At 39.9% G+C, this 17,607-nt stretch overlaps 1 protein-coding gene and 1 pseudogene across 1 annotated transcript in view; one reads left to right on the plus strand and one right to left on the minus strand.

Moving 5' to 3' along the window:
* Adk (adenosine kinase) overlaps window positions 1-17,607 on the minus strand; it is a gene marked incomplete at its 3' end in the record, with an annotated part of 398,041 nt that overhangs the window by 41,562 nt on the left and 338,872 nt on the right.
* LOC113831139 lies at window positions 8,946-9,095 on the plus strand (annotated as a pseudogene).

Consider the following 17,607-nt stretch of genomic DNA (forward strand, 5'->3'; position numbering starts at 1 on the left):
GCAAAGGATATCTTGGAGCTGGAGTTAGAGATGGTTGTGAACTGCCCAACATGAGGGTTTAAAACTAAACTGGAGTCCTCTACAAGAGCACTATGTACTTATAACTGCTGAGCCATCTCTCCAGGGTGTGTGTGTGTGTGTGTGTGTGTGTGTGTGTGTGTGTGTGTATAAGTATGTACGTGCCCCCCCCAACACACAATTTTATTTTATGTGTGGCCTTGTGGGAGGAGGTGGGCGGGGTGGGACAAGGTCTCACTTTGTAGCCCCATCTGGCCTCATTCTCAGAGGTCTGCCTGCCTCTGCCTCTCCAGTGCTAGGACTAAAGGTGTGTTCCACCATGCCCAGCTAATTTCTATATTCTTAAGGCCATTCTTTCAGATGGCAAATCACCGAGTAGATTCTTTACAGAATGTAATGCATTTTAATTTAATGATGGTCTATGAAGATAAACTAGTAATGTGGGTAGAGACCAGTGTTGCGCTCAAGATAAGAAAGCTTTGTGGAAATCAGTTGCTAATTGTACTTTGATAATTAAATACACAAACCTATGATCCTTTTAGGCTCACCTAATTAGTATTAAACGAGTTTACTTAATTACAGCTGTAAATTAAATGCATAGGGTTTGCCTCATCTCAAAATAATTACATGCGCATTGTAATGTGAATTATGGAACATTAATTTGAACTCTATCGATTATTCCCTAAACAGAGACAGGGGCTCATTAGGACAAAGCTATTTATCATAGCAGCTTTGACAAATATCTCTAGAAAAGATTCCCGAATAATGTCTGCACAGAAGGTCTTCAAAGGAAAGGTGTATACTTGAGTCTCAGTTGGTGGGGTACACTCATTTATTACAAAGTCCAGTACAGAAAAACGTTGTTGCTGAGGCATTCAGTTGGAGGCATGTAAATGTCTGTGTATACATGTGCACATGAAGAGATATGTGTATAATAACATGTGCGTCAACTTTCTTTACACAGCTACAACTTTCAGTTCATGGTAGAAGCTGTGGTATTTTAAAAAGGTTCTTTAGAATAAAGTGAAGAGACTATAGGTCAAACTACTCCACTAAGCCAATTCTTAGCATTGTTTGGAAGAGGGAAGAGATAGATGATCACATTAGTAAAATGTGCTATATTTATTATAGCCAAGAAAAATAGGAACGGGGGCAGACTCCTACACTTTTTATTCTGTGGATAATTAACTGTGATAGCTCTACTCCTTCATCTAAAAAGAGAAAGAAAGGAAGACAGAAAACCTTGAGTTGTCAATGCAGTTTAGTTGGCATGTTTGCCTTGCATGTGCAGAGCTTTAGTCCCCAGCACTCCATCATGTCTGTGTGGTAGTGCACACTTGTAATCAATCCCAGCACCCTGGAGGCAAAGGCAGAAGGGGCAGGAGCTCGAGGTCATCTTCAGCTACACAGTGAGTTGGAGGCCAGCCTAGAATACATGAGATGCTGTTTCAAAATAAATAAAATAAAAATCAAGATTGTTCATCAGTTGGGAACAGCCTAGTTCAATTGAGGCTCATCCAATATACAATTTAATATATTTCAATTTGGTGAAGGGAGGGAGGGGATCTATAAGCAAAAATAATTAAAATATTTAAAATGAAACTTTGCACGCAAGTCTTACACTTCTTCCTTAGACATAAAATAGATTTAAGGAAAAATGAGGTTTTCATACTTAAAACACATAAAGTTCAGATAAGCCTCTTGCCTTAGATGCTTTAGATGCACCAACTGTTTCTCAGGCTTCCCTTCTTAGAAGACAAATGTTCACTGGCCACACTGGACTGAGGACTGCAACACTAGCATGGTTGCTTAGGAGCAACACAGAAGTCTGAACAGACAGGGCAAGGCTTTCTTCTACAATTGGCATTTCTAACTGACCACCATAGCTTTTTCCCTCCGTATATTTGTAATTTTCTGCCATTTTCTCCCTTTAAATACTGCCTGAAGGGGAGACCGAAGTATAATAAACCTGTTTTAATTCAGCCCAATTTTGGCTTAAAGCAAACATCTAATTACTTGTGATTAATCCTGAAGAGTATAACCTATGCTCATGTTTAGTGGCTCTATGCTTGAACCTAACTAGTGGCTTCCCCCGGCTTTCCCTGCCTTTCAGCCTTCCTTTTCCCCTGTGTTAGCTTAATCCTCAAAGCAGCTGAAGAATCATAAAACGCCACTCTTCTACTATACAAGCTATCTGTATTGTGCAACTCACATTTGAAGGGGTTTATATTATTAGCCTTGAATAATGTGCTCAAATTCAGATTAAACTCAGACTACTCTGTAATAAATGACAAGATGCATGAGAGCACTGTAATCCAGGCAACCATAATTATACAATTATTGATGAAGTTCCTGTTGATAAACAATGCAAACATTAGGAAATACTATTTTGCAATTAAATGGTGAAGAAAGCTGTTTATTGCCTTCCATCCCATCCTCTTAATAAGACTGGAGTTGCAGATGTTCGTGTATGTTGCATTGATGTTAAATGGTGCATGATACTCTAGGTGGTTCCCATAACCTTGCTTTGTCTACTATGAACTGACTCAATTGATATGATAATAGAGGAAAGAGCGGGGGCTGAACTGGCACAATTTGCATAGCCTTGAAATTTGCCATTATTGGATAGCCAAGTGTTCCTAAAAGTTCTTGTTCAGTTGTCACTGACAACAATGTGTTAGACAAACAATATTTTGAAATGAACCACACAGGTGGGAACATCACTTACTGAAGTTTTTATCCTATCAAACAAGGTACTCATCAGTACATTTATAAAGCTAACAATTGGGAATTTTGTGATTTCTTTGGGGTTCAGTTGCTATTAGAGCAAGTATAAAGAAAACAGCAATTATTCAGAAGTTACAGAGATGCAGCACTAGCAGCTTTGACACGGATGTAACAGAGAACACCTCTCTTTCACAAAACTTGCATTTTCATCTCTTATTAAATGCTATCATATTTTAGGTTAAGAAACAATAAAATCATTAATGTTATCTAATATTGTATTTTATTCATGAAAAAAAAAAAGAAGGCAAATACAACATAGGGCTGGGCAGATGGCTCAGGGAGTAAAATACTTGCTGTGCAAGCTTGAGGACCTGAGTTTGGATTCTCCATAACCCACATAAAAAGCTGGGTAAGGCTGTAGCCCCAGCTTGGTGATGAGGATGGGAAACAGAGACAGGCAGATTGTCAGAGCTCCCTGTTCAGCTAGGCCAGACAATCAGTGAGTCTAGGTTTATCAAGACATCCATCTCAAAGGGTAAATCAGAAGGAGATCCAAGAAGACACCAACAGTGATGTGTAGTCTCTATCCTCCTACCATGCACATGCACCACACACTCAACCCCTCTAACCACATACAAAAAACATAAGAAAAATAAATAAAAAAGAAAGCTCAGATAAGAATGGTAGGAATTGCTTTGATGCTTGTCAAAATGGGGATATCATCAACACTGCCGAGAAACTGCAAAAATTCATTTAACAGTAATAGGAGAACTATAAGAAAAATACCATAAACACAAAAGAAAACTAGAAATACTGGAGTTTAGAGTTTATAGGCATGAATGATGAAAAAAAAGAGTGGTAGTAAATTAGGTAGTTGAGGCCCACACCTTTAATCCCAGCCCTTGGGAGGCAGAGGCAGAGGCAGAGGCAGAGGCAGAGGCAGAGGCAGAGGCAGAGGCAGAGGCAGAGGCAGAGGCAGAGGCAGAGGCAGAGGCAGAGGCAGAGGCAGAGGAGGCAGGTGCATTTCTGTGAGTTCTAGTCCAGCCTGGTCTACAGAATGAGTTCCAGGGCAGGCTCCAAAGCTACACAGAGAAACCTTTCTGGAAAAATAAAAAAACATAAACAAAACAAAAAGTGGTACTACGTGTACTTAGAGAGGAGTGAGCAATTAAAAAGTTAAGTGGAATAATTAGATAGGATTGACAATTTTGAATAAAAAACTCTAGAAAAGCTGATAGAGAAACATTCTTCCTAATGAAGATACAATACAAAACAAGTGAGATGTCCTGTACCCACCTTAAAAATTTAAATAAAATTTAAATATTTAACTCCTTGAAGAGTAAAGTCCCCATATGACTAGCTGGTTAAGACATGGGCTATGCTGGTTGTGGTAGTGCATGGCTATGATCCCAATACTCAGGAATTTAAGGCAGAAGGATTGCTGCAAGTTCATGGTTAGTCTCGGCTAAAGAGACTTTGAGGCCAGCCTGAGCTATAAATTGTGATGTCACGTCTCAGAGGTGGGGTGAGGAGCTGTTGAATGAGAACATAAAATAATTTCAGAAACTGTGCAAACATATCATTGATGTGCTCAAAGGCACCACCGTCTTTTTGTTGTGGTTTTTTTGACAGGGTCTCTCTATTTAGACCAGGCTGGTCTTGAACTCACATAGACCCACCAGTCTTTGCCTCTAGAGCGACGGTATTAAAGGTGTGAATCATCATGTTAGGTTTATGATTAGTTTTTAAAACATTTCTTTAGCTCTTTGGCTTTTTGTTTTTAGTTCGTTTGAAAGGCTTTTCATTTCATTTTTAGTTTTATTATAGGAAGAGTAGAATCAAAACCTGAAGGAAAACAGGGCCATTGTGTATTATATTCATTGTCCCTCTCCATTGGGCCTGTCCCTGTGGGAGAGGTGCAATCTGCACATAAAGACTATTTTCTACCCAATCACTACCAGGTCATTTTCTGTAGAGCAAGTTTGAGGCCAGCCTGGGTTACACAAGACCCTGCCATACTCTCTCTCTACATTTTAAAAAATTTAGGCTCAGTGGTAGAGCACTTCCTCAGAATGTGCATGGCCTAGGATACAATCCTCAGCAGCACACAACAAACAAATCTGCTTGAAGGCATAACAAAAGAATGGAGAATTACAGACTAGGATACAGAGGCTGTACCTAGGGAGGTGAATTTGGTGTTTTACTCTTGGAGGAGACTTTGGAACTTAGAATCATCCCCAAAATAACCCCAGCACAACAACTCCTCATCTGAAGTTGGGAACCTAAAGAATTAAGGGTAAACTGCATAGGATGAGCTTGATCACATGAGTGGGTAGAATGTAGGCAGGAAGCACGTAGCCTTGGTGTTGCCTTTATACCTTCTATCAAATGTATTTCACTGCCATTCTCTGGGAATCCCAGCTATGGACATGGCTAGTATCCATCATCCCAGCCAATATTTAATTAAGTTTGCTTCAAAGCTGGCTCAAAAAAAAAAAAAAAAAAGATTAAGGTCATGAACAAAAAGCAGGAAGACTTTTGCTGATTTTATAATTCCTAAACTCAGATTAAGATGACTTCAATGCCCCAGTGATCCCATGCAAACATGAATTGTCCTAGATTTCAAGTTATTTTTCCAACTGTGCAAATCAAACATTTCACTCATAACAAAAAATAGAGTGATATGGGAGGCAAGTAGACAACTAAAAGCAGCAGAGAGGACACAAGAGAAAATAACCGAAAGCTGCTGCAGATAATGGAATCCACCAAACAAACTTGAAAGGACACACTTACTGGCCAAGAACGAAAAACAACAACAGTCAGAGAGACAGATGGTCAAGAGCACATGCGTCTCTATGTGGATGGCTCAGGGATGGTTCTCAGCATAGATATGGCGAGTCACACCTGTCTGTAACTCCAGTTCCTAGAGATCTGATGCCCTCTTCTGGTCTTGGTGGGCACCGTGAGCACATGGTGCATAGACATATATGCAGAGACACACATACACATAAAATAAAATATACATTAAAAATAGAATGAAAACTGAAGTAGGGAAGATGTTAGATGAGCTGAACAGAGGTTTAGAGTAAACTTAGAAAATGAGGGAATTGGAAGACAGAAGAAAGTGGGACAAGTGCAATGCAGCACATGTGACCGCAGATGCCTAAGATAGATGCCACAGGGTCCCCAGAAGCTGAGATCAGTTAGCTGATACATTTTTTTAAAACATTTTTTTAATTTGAGTTAAAAACAAAATTGTTTTACAAGTCAATCCCAGTTTCCCTCTCCCTCCCCTCATCTCCTACCACCTCCCCCAACTAAAACCCTACCTATCACATAACCTTTCTGCTCCCTAGGGAGGGCGAGTCCTTCCATGGGGGGGGGGTCATCAGAGTCTAGTATATCCTTTGGGATAGGGCCTAGGCCTACCCCCAAGTGTCTTGGCTCAGGGAATATCCTTCTATGTGGAATGGGCTCCCAAAATCTACACCTATGCTAGGGATAAGTACTGATCTACTTCAGGAGGCCCCATGGATTGAACTGGAATCCAGTTGCAGAGAAGGACGAGTGATGAGCAAAGGGGTCCAGACCAGGCTGGTGAAACCCACAGAAACAGCTGACCTGAACAATGGGGAGCTCTTGGTCCCCCGACTGATACCTGGGAAACTAGCTGATACATTTTATGAAGGACAATTTCTGCCCAACAGAAACACTTCTAACTAGGCTTTAAAAACTAAAATGAATGAATCATGAGGTTCTCAGTGTTTTAGAGACGATTCCTGGGTTGAGCTAGGGATGGGATAGATGGTCCCTAAATGTTCTCCAACTTTAAAGCTCTAGGATTTTATATGGGTTCAGAGAGTGAACAGGGAGAAAAATTAAACTGAAGTGTCTCAGGAGAAAAAGTCTGGAAGAACACGGAGTGATCCTAGTTTTATAAAATTATGTAATATATATGCATGTAAGAAAGATGTCTGGAAGGATAATCACTAAATTGTTAACATTTGTTCTCTCAGGAGGGATGTGAGCTATTTTATGTAAGGAACTATGCTGAGGAGATCAGTAACCATGAGATCAACACAGTGCAATGACAGCTATTGCATTAGAGTAAGGATGCTCAAGCTTTTTGGCCCCGGTTCCTGTAATACTTTACAAAAATTATTGGAGACCTAAAAAATTTTGTTTGTATGAGCTATAATTATTAATACTTGTCATACTAGAACTTATCTGGGTGTGGTGGTTCACAACTAAAACTCCAACAGTTGAGAGGCCCAAGAGAGAAGTTCAGGGAATTGAAATCCAGTCTGAGCTACAGGGAAGGCATTGTCTCAAACCACCACCACCACCACCACCACCACCACCACCACCACCACCACCACCACCACCACCACCACCACCAAATAAACCAACTGCATAAAGTCTTACTGTATTAGAAACTCAACTGGATAATGTAAAACTATTAATGTACTTGTTTTAATCTATTTTTTTCTAAAAGAAGACCATAGTTTTCAAACAAAATATTATTCAGAAGTGAATTTATATTTTTCTTTGTGTGTGTATATGTTCATGTATGTTCATGTGTGAGGGCATATGTGTACACCTATGCATTAACAGAGGTAAACACCCAGTGTCTTCTTCAATTGCTTTCCAATTTATTATTTTAAGACTGGGTCCCTCATTAAACCTTGCCAGTTTGGCTAGACTAGCTGGCCAGCAAGCCCAGGTATCCTTTGGACTCTGCATCTACTGCTAGGGTTAGAGATGCTAATGCTGGGCCTACTTTTTTATATGGGATGACCATTTAACTCAGATCTTCTACTGTAATGGCAAGAACTTTACTGACCTTAGTCATTTCCCCAACCTACAGAAGTGGCTGTTTCATCTAGACTTAAGGTCAGAGATTTCAAGCCTATTATTTTTCCTTCAAGGATAAATACACAGTATGATTGGTCTAAGATGTGGCTATTGTGTATCTTGCCTTGACAACAGACTATTTGGACTAACGTGTAGCTAATGGATGTCTTACCTTGACAACAGGATATTTCGTTTAGGGTGTGGTTACTTGATGTTTTGAGTATCAAGGTGCTTGCTTGTTCTTTGTATCTAGGTAAGAAGTCGTTTGCCTCCCCAAGCTTTTGATTGGGGTATATAAGAGCTCTGAGTAATAAGCTTGGGCTGATCCTGGTATTCACCAGGTGCCCTTCCGACTCTATCTCTGTCTATTGTCTAATTTTCTTCTAAATCCACACTCCTCTTTCCAAGCACAAACCTGATAAGTCTGCTGGACTGGACACAGGACTTCCATTTTTGCATACAATTTGCTGCAATGTCATGCATTATATACTCTCTGGAGACTAATGCATTTATATACACACATTACACACACACACACACACACACACACACACACACACACACACACACACACACACACACACACTCTGTTGCTTTAGGGATAGCTGAAGCATATGCTAGGATGATGGTCCTGCTTATCTGGACAAGCTCTTATTCTTAGAAAAGTATTAGATCTGAGATGCTTCAGCTGCTGTTAATAGGCCAGGAGGAAACTCATGCTCCTATGACTTACAAAAGGCAGATCCCAAACACCCCAGCTATGAAGAACATGTATGTGTGTGTGTGTGGTATGCACAAGCGTGATGTGAATTTATGCATGGGTGCACATGCATATGGAAGGCAGAGGTTGGTTGGGTATCTTCCTTGGTGGCTCCCCATTTTATTTACTGAGGCAGGGTCTCTTACTGAACACAAAGTACTCTAATTCCAGTTAGTCTAGCTAGCCAGCTTGTTTTGGAGACTCCCATCTGTCTCCTGAATGTTTAGATTACAGGCCACACTTGTCAAGCCTTTAGGCAGACTCTAGTTCCAAGTTAGCCAGGTTGGACTTTTCTTTGTGATCCTTCTACTTCATCCTCTCAAAATGGTGGTATAGGTTTTTCCTACAAGCTCAGTTTTTTGTTTTTTTAAAGACAGGTTCGAGCTGGGCGGTGGTGGTGCATGCCTTTAATCCTAGCACTCGGTAGGCACAGGCAGGCAGATTTCTTTGAGTTCAAGACCAGCCTGATCTACAAGAGCTAGGTTCAGGGCAACCTCCAAAGCTACAGAGAAACCCTGTCTCAAACCCCCTCCCCCCAAAAGGGGCAGGTTCTTTCCTCTTCTTCATTCTGACATTATGCACCATAATGCACAAGACTTTCATAATCAAGTGATTCCTGGCCAAGAAACAAAAGGAAAATCATTCTATTCCTCAATGGATTTGTATAAAGACTGGTAACAAAATCAGGTACAACTCCAAGAGAAGACACTGGAGGAGAACCAAGCTGGTTCTGTAAGAATTCACACAATGGCAAGCATTCTAAAGACAGACCATAAGATTTATACACTATTCTCCAAATATGTCTATTAATATGATAGGGGTTTTAAAGTTATAGTCTGTGGGCCAAACCTGACTAGCTGCCAATTTTGTGAAGTTTTACTGGAACATAGCTACATCTATTTGCTTACACATTGTTAAATATGGTTACTTGTACACTATAGAGGCACAGACAAACCTTTGTGCAGAGATCATGAGTGCTACAAAACAGAAAACATTTACTACTCGACCCTTTATAGAAAGCTTGCTGTCTTAATACAGATATAACATCTACTAGAATTGCAAGATACATCAGAGGCTTTCCTGGCAGGTTGTTCATTTTATAGTTGAGTAAAACGAGAGTCACAAAATTGAAAAATCCATACATGGAGTGCAGAGAAGACAGGAGGAAGCTTCCAAGCACATGGGATTCTCTTTGCTGTTTCCTAGCATACTCATCACAGACAAGGAACACTCTGCCTAAAGCAAGAGTCCTGCCGAGGCTCTTAAAAGTCACATATGGTCTTGGCACAGAAATTGTTTTTTCAACACCTGGGTAACCAGGCTGTGGCGGTCTCAGGAGGGCAGCAGTGCCCTCAGCGTCAGCTCTAGCCAACCCCTGAGGAGTTAGATCTGAGAAAGAGCCACTTTCAAGGCCCTGCCTCATTAGTCCCTGCTGCCACCAATCTAGCTCAGAGAAAATTGATCCTTCCCCCATGCCTGGTGCACCAAGGCCAGCCTTGGGTAAAAAGGTTTTGTTCATGGAGAATTTGCTAATTAAGTCATCACTGTATAATGAAACCCCAGAGCTTCAGCCAGTACTAGTCCATGTTACTTTGGGTAGCTGAATTTGTACAATTGCATTAAGAGAAGGTTGTTTTAAAGGTAACTGTCAAGTGCTTAAAAAACATGAAAATAAGACATGGAAAATACATTGTATTTATAATCTTACCACCCCCCTCCCCCCACAATCATTCTTGTTACTTGATTTAATGGCAGGCATTTTTATGCTCTGACTCATTTATTTATTTATTTATTTATTTATCTATCATTTTTTATTTGAATTAGAAACAAGATTGTTTTACATGACAATCTCAGTTCCCTTCTCCCTCCCATCTTCCCCTAACACCCCCCTAACTAAAACCCTACCTATCACATACTCTTTCTTCTATTCTTCCCCTGACTCAAACTTTCTGCTCCCTCATGATCTCTGCATCCTTCCTCTTCCTTTCTCATTCTCATAGCTCCCTGCCCCCTCTTCCTGTGCTCTCAATTTGCTCAGGGGATCTTGAACCTTTCCCCTTCTTCAGGGGACCATGCATGTCTCTCTTAGGGTCGTCCTTGTTTACTAGTATCTCTGGCAGTATGGATTGTAGGTTGGTAATCCTATTACTCTATGGCTCTGACTCATTTACATTTATTGAAAAGTCCTTAAATCCTAAGTGAAGCAGTTCACAAAGCAAATGAGCCCACTATGTTGGTTTAGTTTCCATTTAAAACACTAAAGAACTATCAAGTTGCTGTGTCAACCTCCAGCCTCAGCACTGGAACCCAGGGCATTGAGCATGCTAGCAAAAGTTCTACTGTTGAGCTGCATTGCTAGTCTCTATAGTATCCTCTTGGATGATTACATCACATTAATAATTTACTTCTGGTCATTTTTCCTATTATACAAAAAATGCCACAAATGCTTCCACAAGTAGATGTTTCTATATCTTTAAACAAAAAGGTCTTTTTAAAAACAAACAATTTCAGATTCTAGCAATATTATAGGAACAACTGACTGACCACACTTGGGGCATCATATGGTGATTCACATAGTGATTTTGTCCTAGAACTCACTCTGTAGACCAGGCTGGCCTCAAACCCCCAAAGAGCAGCCTGCCTCTGCCTCCCGAGTACTGGGATTAAAGGTGTGTGGCACTAATTCCAGGCAGAAAGTCTTATCTCAAACATCCCAGTTTCAATTTCCTTAGGTCTCTAAATATTCAAAAATATTTACGCTCAACCTACAGAATAAATCTTCAATAACAAGAGTTCATATTGGTCTCAATTACAGCCAGGAAGACATTGCCAAAAAGTCATTAATAGTCTCTAAAAAGAAAGCACATTAATAAAACCAAAAATGCACAAAAGCTAAAACTGTTTTATTGAGTATCTATTATGATATTGGGCACCTGGAACATGGATCTTTCTGCATTTCTCACAAATAAGAGCATCAAATTACTATTATTGATATACAAAATCTATTTAACATCCAGTTTAATATCCAGCCCACAGTAATCAGCAAGAAAAAGTCATGTCAAATTAGCACAAATTTACAAATGCATACTACTCTAGTTAAAAACAATGACACTCAATTCTTCGTAACTCAGGCTACCTAGATTGCTTCAACTGTAAACATATATTTAAAAATGGTTCAGCCTGTATACCCTACTTTCTTTCAGACACAGTTTTGCTATGTTGCTTAGTGTGGCCACAAATTCCTGGGCCTAAGTGATTTCCCACCTCATGCCTCATAAGCAGCTGGGTCCCTGGGTATGCGTCACCAGACTTTCTTTTATATGGATAGAGGTATAGGAAATATATCTATTAATATATCTATTTTAAAATAAAAGTTATTTCTTTTACGAATATCTACACCAAGGCATGATTGGCTTACACTAAGCTGTATATAACTAAAGTGTGCAGTTTGGCAAATTTGAATATGTATATATCCATGAAGTCATTACTTCTAGAAGCTTCCATGTGGTTCAGTTTTGAGGGAAAGGTATCATGTAGCCCATGTAGCTGGCCTTACATTCAGTATGTTCCTCAGGATAACCTTGACCTCATGATCCTGCAGGCTCACCTCCCCTGTAGGAATCATAGATGTGTCTACTGTACCTGACTCCATGTGCTTCTTACTTAGCGTATGTTCTTGGTATTAAGCAAGGTCTTCTCCCAAGAGAGCCACTCAGACCTGCAGCATCAACATTTGACTTGGATCTGTAATCACTCACCCACTAATAATCTGAGCAAAATTTCTGTAGCCAGGAGGCTTTGTCCCCACAAATGGACATTAACTTGACAACAGAGGTTACTTTCTAGGACACTTTCTGAGTTACAGAATCACTGGACGAACAGCAGCAGGTTTAAGCATTCTGGTAAGGGCTGTCTTCTGGGAGCAATAGTTCTGAAAACAGCTTGGTATTGGCACAAAACAGACAGGTAGACCAATGAAATTGAATTGAAAACCCTGATATTAACTCACACACACGTAGGAACACCTGATTTTTGACAACAATGAAAAAAAGAAAGAATCTTCAACAAACGGTGCTGGCATAACTGGATGGTGGCTTGTAGAAGACTGCAGAACGATCCGTATCTATCACCATGCACAAAACTTAAGTCTAAATGGATCAAAGACCTCAACATAAATCCAGCCACACTGAACCTCTTAGAAGAGAAAGTGGGAAATACCCTTGAATGAACTGGTACAGGAGACCACTTCCTGAACATAACACCAGTAGCACAGACAGTGAGATCAACAATTAATAAATGGGACCTCCTGAAACTGAGAAGCTTCTGTAAGGCAAAGGACACAATCAACAAGATGAAACGGTAGCCCACAGAATGAGAAAAGATCTTCACCAACCCCACATCTGACAGGGCTGATTTACAAAATATACAAAGAACTCAAAAAGCTAGTCACCAAAACACCAAATAATCCAATAAAAAGTGGAGTACAGAACAAAATAGAGCTTTCTCAATAGAGGGATATAAAATGGCTACAGACACTTAAGAAAGTGCTCAACATCCTTAGCCGTCAGGGAAATGCAAATCAAAACAAATCTGAGATACCATCTTGCACCTGTCAGAATGGCTAAAATAAAAAACACCAAAGACAGTCTATGCTGGAGAGGATGTGGAGAAAGGGTAACACTCCTCCATTGCTGGTGGGAGTGCAAACTTGTACAGCCACTTTGGAAATCAGTATGGTGGTTTCTCAGGAAAATGGGTTTATCTTAGTCTATCTAGATAGAATCAGTCTATCTCATGATCCAACAATTCTTCTCTTGGACATATACCCAAAGAATTCACATTCATACAACAAGGACATATGTTTAACTATGTTCATAGCAACATTGTTTGTATTAGCCAGAACCTGGAAGCAACCTAGATGCCCCTCAACTGAAGAATGGATAGAGAAAATGTGGTACCATTACACAATGGAATACTATTCAGCAGAAAAAAGCAATGGAATCTTGAAATTTGCAGGCAAATGGATAGAAATAGAAGAAACCATCCTGAGTGAGGTAACCCAGTCACAAAAAGACAAACACGGTGCATACTCACTCATATATGATATTTAGACATAGAGTAAAGGATTACTAGCCTACAATCCACATCACCAGAGGAACTAGGAAACAAGGAGGACCCCAAGAGAAGAATGCATGGTCCCACGGAGAAGGGGACAGGATCCCCTGAGCTAATTGGGAGCATGGAAGTAAAGGAAAGGGAGCTGGGAGAAAAAGAGGGGGAGAAGAGGAAGGGAGAGAAGGACATGAGGAAGCAGGAAGATTGAGTCAGGGGAAGAATAGAGGAGAGCAAGGTAAGAGGTACCATAATCAAGGGAGCCATTATAGGTTTAAAGAGAAATCTGGGACTAGAGAAATATCCAGATCTACAAGGATGACCCCAACTAAGAATCTAAGAAATAGTGGAGAGGCTACCTTAAATATCCTTCCCCTCTAATGAGATTGAAGACTACCTTATGTGCTATCCTAGAGCCTTCATCCGGTAGCTGATGGAAGCAGAAGCAGACACCTACAGCTAAGTACTGAGCTGAACTCCTGGAATCCAGTTGCAGAGAGGGAGGGGTAAGTAGCAAAGGTGTCAAGACCAAGCTGAGGAAACCCATAGAAACAGCTTACCCGAACAAGGGGGAGCTCATGGACCCCAGACTGATAGCTGGGAAACCTGTACAGGACTGAATGAGGCCCCCTGAAGTGGGTGTCAGTTAGGAGGTCTGGACATTCCATGGGGTCTCTGGTAGTGGAACAGCATTTATCCCTAGTGTGCAAATGGACTTTGGGAGCCCATTCCACATAGAGGGATACTCTCTCAGCCTAGATACACAGGGGAAGGCCCTGCCCCAAATGATGTGATGGACTTTTAAGACCCCCTATGGAAGGCCTCACCCTCCCTGGGGAGTGAATGGGGGATAGGATGGGAGTAGAAGGAACTGGGATTGATATGTAAAATAAGATTGTTTCTAATTTAAATAAAAAACCCACCCAAATATGTCAGACACATCTTTCCACAATAATAAAAATAATTTATGACTAACCTAGTTTCTACCTTATGGCTATATTAATATTTAAAATTTTAGGATATTTAGGATAAGAATGAGTACAGATTCCTCATGAAGAGATATGGAGCTTTTCCAGAACAAACATCAAAGTAAAAAAATGCAAAAAGTAAAAGAATATCAAGAACTTGCAAGGAAAAAGGAAATTAGAAAATAGTTATGTACATGCTCATTTTAACATGAGGAAATATAGGGATACAATTTCACCAACTGATGAATAAGTAAACAAATTCTAGCTTATTACAGTATTGATGTGCCCTCAAAATTTGTTTACCTGGTGTCTCAGAATGAAGGATTATTTAGGAGTAAGGTCTTTGTTATAACCAGTCAAGATGAAGTACTGCTAGGTTAGAGTAGCTAATTATTGGAGTCCTTTCAGTAAGAGAGGACAAGTGGCCACAGGAAAACAAGAGACCAGGACTGCAGTGACACAGAGAGCATGTTGTAGTGCTGTAACTCTAAATTATGGGTGCAAAGGAGTGATTGTTAGGAGCCTCTGGACGCTGAGAGGGACAAGGAGGGGTTTCATAGACTACTTGCAAAGAATGTGGCCTTGCTGAATTATTTTTGCATTTGTGGCCTCTAGAATTGGGATAGGGTAAATTCTGTGAAGTCACAGAGTTCATGGTTATCTTCCATGGGAAACTAATATATTGAGTAATGGAATATTATATAGCAATGTATAGAAGCAAAATATCCAAACATCTGTAACATGGATAAATTTTATAAACAATATGGTAAGAGAAACAGAGAACATTTATTGTAAGGCTATCTTAAGGAAATTTCTAGAATAAGCAAATGCATAGAGATAGAAAATAGATTAGTGGTTCCTTTGGGATGAGGCAGAATTGGGACGGAAATAGTTTCTTTCAGAGATGATAAAAATGTTCTAAAATTAATTGTGATGGCTAACTATCCTATGAATGTGTTAAAAATAACAGACTTATGCCAGGTGGCGGTGGCACATGCCTTTAATCCCAGCATTCAGGAGGCAGAAGCCACCTTGGTTTACAAAGCAAGTTCTAGGACAACCAGGGCTATACAGAGAAACCCTGCTTTGAAAAAAAAAAATACATAGGCTTGTATAATTTAATTTTACTTTTTTTTTTCTTGAGACAGAGTCTTGTTATCTAGATCAAGCTGGCATTGAAATTGGTTGGTCTTGAACATGTGGGTGGACTTCTGCTTGTTTCTCAAGTACTGGTATTATAGATGGGCAAACATGCCTAGCTTTAAATTGTATGACTTCAATGGTAAATTCTATAGTATGAGAGTTATATACTATATATTGTATGAAGATGCTAGGAAAAAAACCCCTAAGAAACATAAGGAAGAGAGATGGGTTATCTATGAAAGGTTGGTGGAAATAAGAAAGGAAGAACAAGAAAATGGGGAGGAGAAAACTAGCAGGGCAGACAACATACATTTGTGTTCTCATTCTTTCTCCCTCTCCCCCTCTCTAGTACACACTGTCTTTCTTAGGGTTTTTATTGCTGTGAAGAGACACCATGACCATGCCAACTCTTATAAAGAAAACACTGAATTGGGGTTCTCTTACAGTTTCAGAGGTTCAGTCCATTATCATCATGATGGGGAGCACGGCAGCGTGTAGGCAGATGTGGTGTTGGGATAACAGTAGAGTCCTACATCTTGCAGGCAACAGGAAGTGAACTGACCGTCACATTGAGGGAAGCTTGAATAAAAGAGACCTCAAAGACCCCCCCCCCAGTGACATACTTCCTCTAACAAGGCAACACCTCCTAATAGTGTCATTCCCTTTGGGGCCATTTTCTGTCTAACTAACATCAATACACATATGCACACATGGTGAGACTTCTGTTAGCATATCTGCGTGAACAGTTCTTGAGGGGTTCTAGGTTTAACTCAGTAGAGCACATGCTTACCATATGTAAAAACCTTGGGTTCAATTCAAACATCAAACCCCAACCAAACAACCAAAAATCATAGGAGAAAGTTCTTCCTGACAGTAGAATTCCACTCAATTAAGTATAAGAGATAATAAAAACAATTCATTATTTGACCAATACCATAGAAGTAAGGATTATTATTGCAAGATTAACCAAAAGAAAGATACCAAACTGGAAAATCTCTCTTCATGAGCAATTTATTCATTAGTGCAATAAAAATACCAACACCACAGTGGAGAAAGCTGGCAGGGACAAATTTCAACAAGTATAATGAACCAAAGTTAACATCACCACTATGGAGTCTACATAATATCATGTCACTGGTATGGTGCACTGAGATGGGCATAATAGTACTTTTGTGATATCCTTACCAAAAATGTAACTTAAATTTAATCATGAGGAAAAAAAAATCAGTCAAACATAAACTGAGAGATGTTCTTCAAAACAGCTGGGATCACTATTCAAAAATGTCATAATGGGGCTGGAAAAATGGCTCAGTAGCTAAAAGCACTTCTTGCTCTTCTAGAGGACCTGGGTTCAGTTCCCAGCACCAACATCATGTGACTCACAACCACCTATAACTCCAGCTCCAGAGGATTTGACACCCTCTTCTGGCTTCTGTAGAAATCTGTACATAAGAGACTTACACCCACACAGACACACACATACATACCAATAAAAAAAATTAAAAATCTAACAAGGAAGTAAAAATGACAAGAGACAAATATTGAAGAATGACTCTAGTGTCTAAGACATTAAGAGGACATGCCCACTTATTAGGTACAGAATAGAAGGCCAGAATGTGTCTTGACCAGAAATGAGTATTAGTAGGAGAACTAGAATATCCAAATGAGGACACTAATGAATCAATATTAACTCCCTGGTTTTAAAATAATTTGAATTTACTTTTTAAGTTGGCAAAATTGTATGTAATTGAGCACTGTACTGTGGTTCTATAAAATGCTGGTGTGGGTCAGAGAGACAGCTAAGCACTTGCTACACACACCTGATACCTGCACTCTATCCCTGGAACCCACAGTAGATGGAGAACTGACTCCCGAAAGTTGTTTTCTGACTACCCCAAATGTACTGTGGCATGTGTGTGTCTATGTACACAAAATTTAAAAAAGGAAAATGGAAATCAGGGTGAAAGGTAAAAATTTAAAATCCTGGTTGTCATGAATATCCTTGTAAGAGGCTGGGGCGCGAGA

This window comes from Cricetulus griseus, assembly GCF_003668045.3.
Source record: "Cricetulus griseus strain 17A/GY chromosome 1 unlocalized genomic scaffold, alternate assembly CriGri-PICRH-1.0 chr1_1, whole genome shotgun sequence".
NCBI lineage: Eukaryota > Metazoa > Chordata > Mammalia > Rodentia > Cricetidae > Cricetulus > Cricetulus griseus.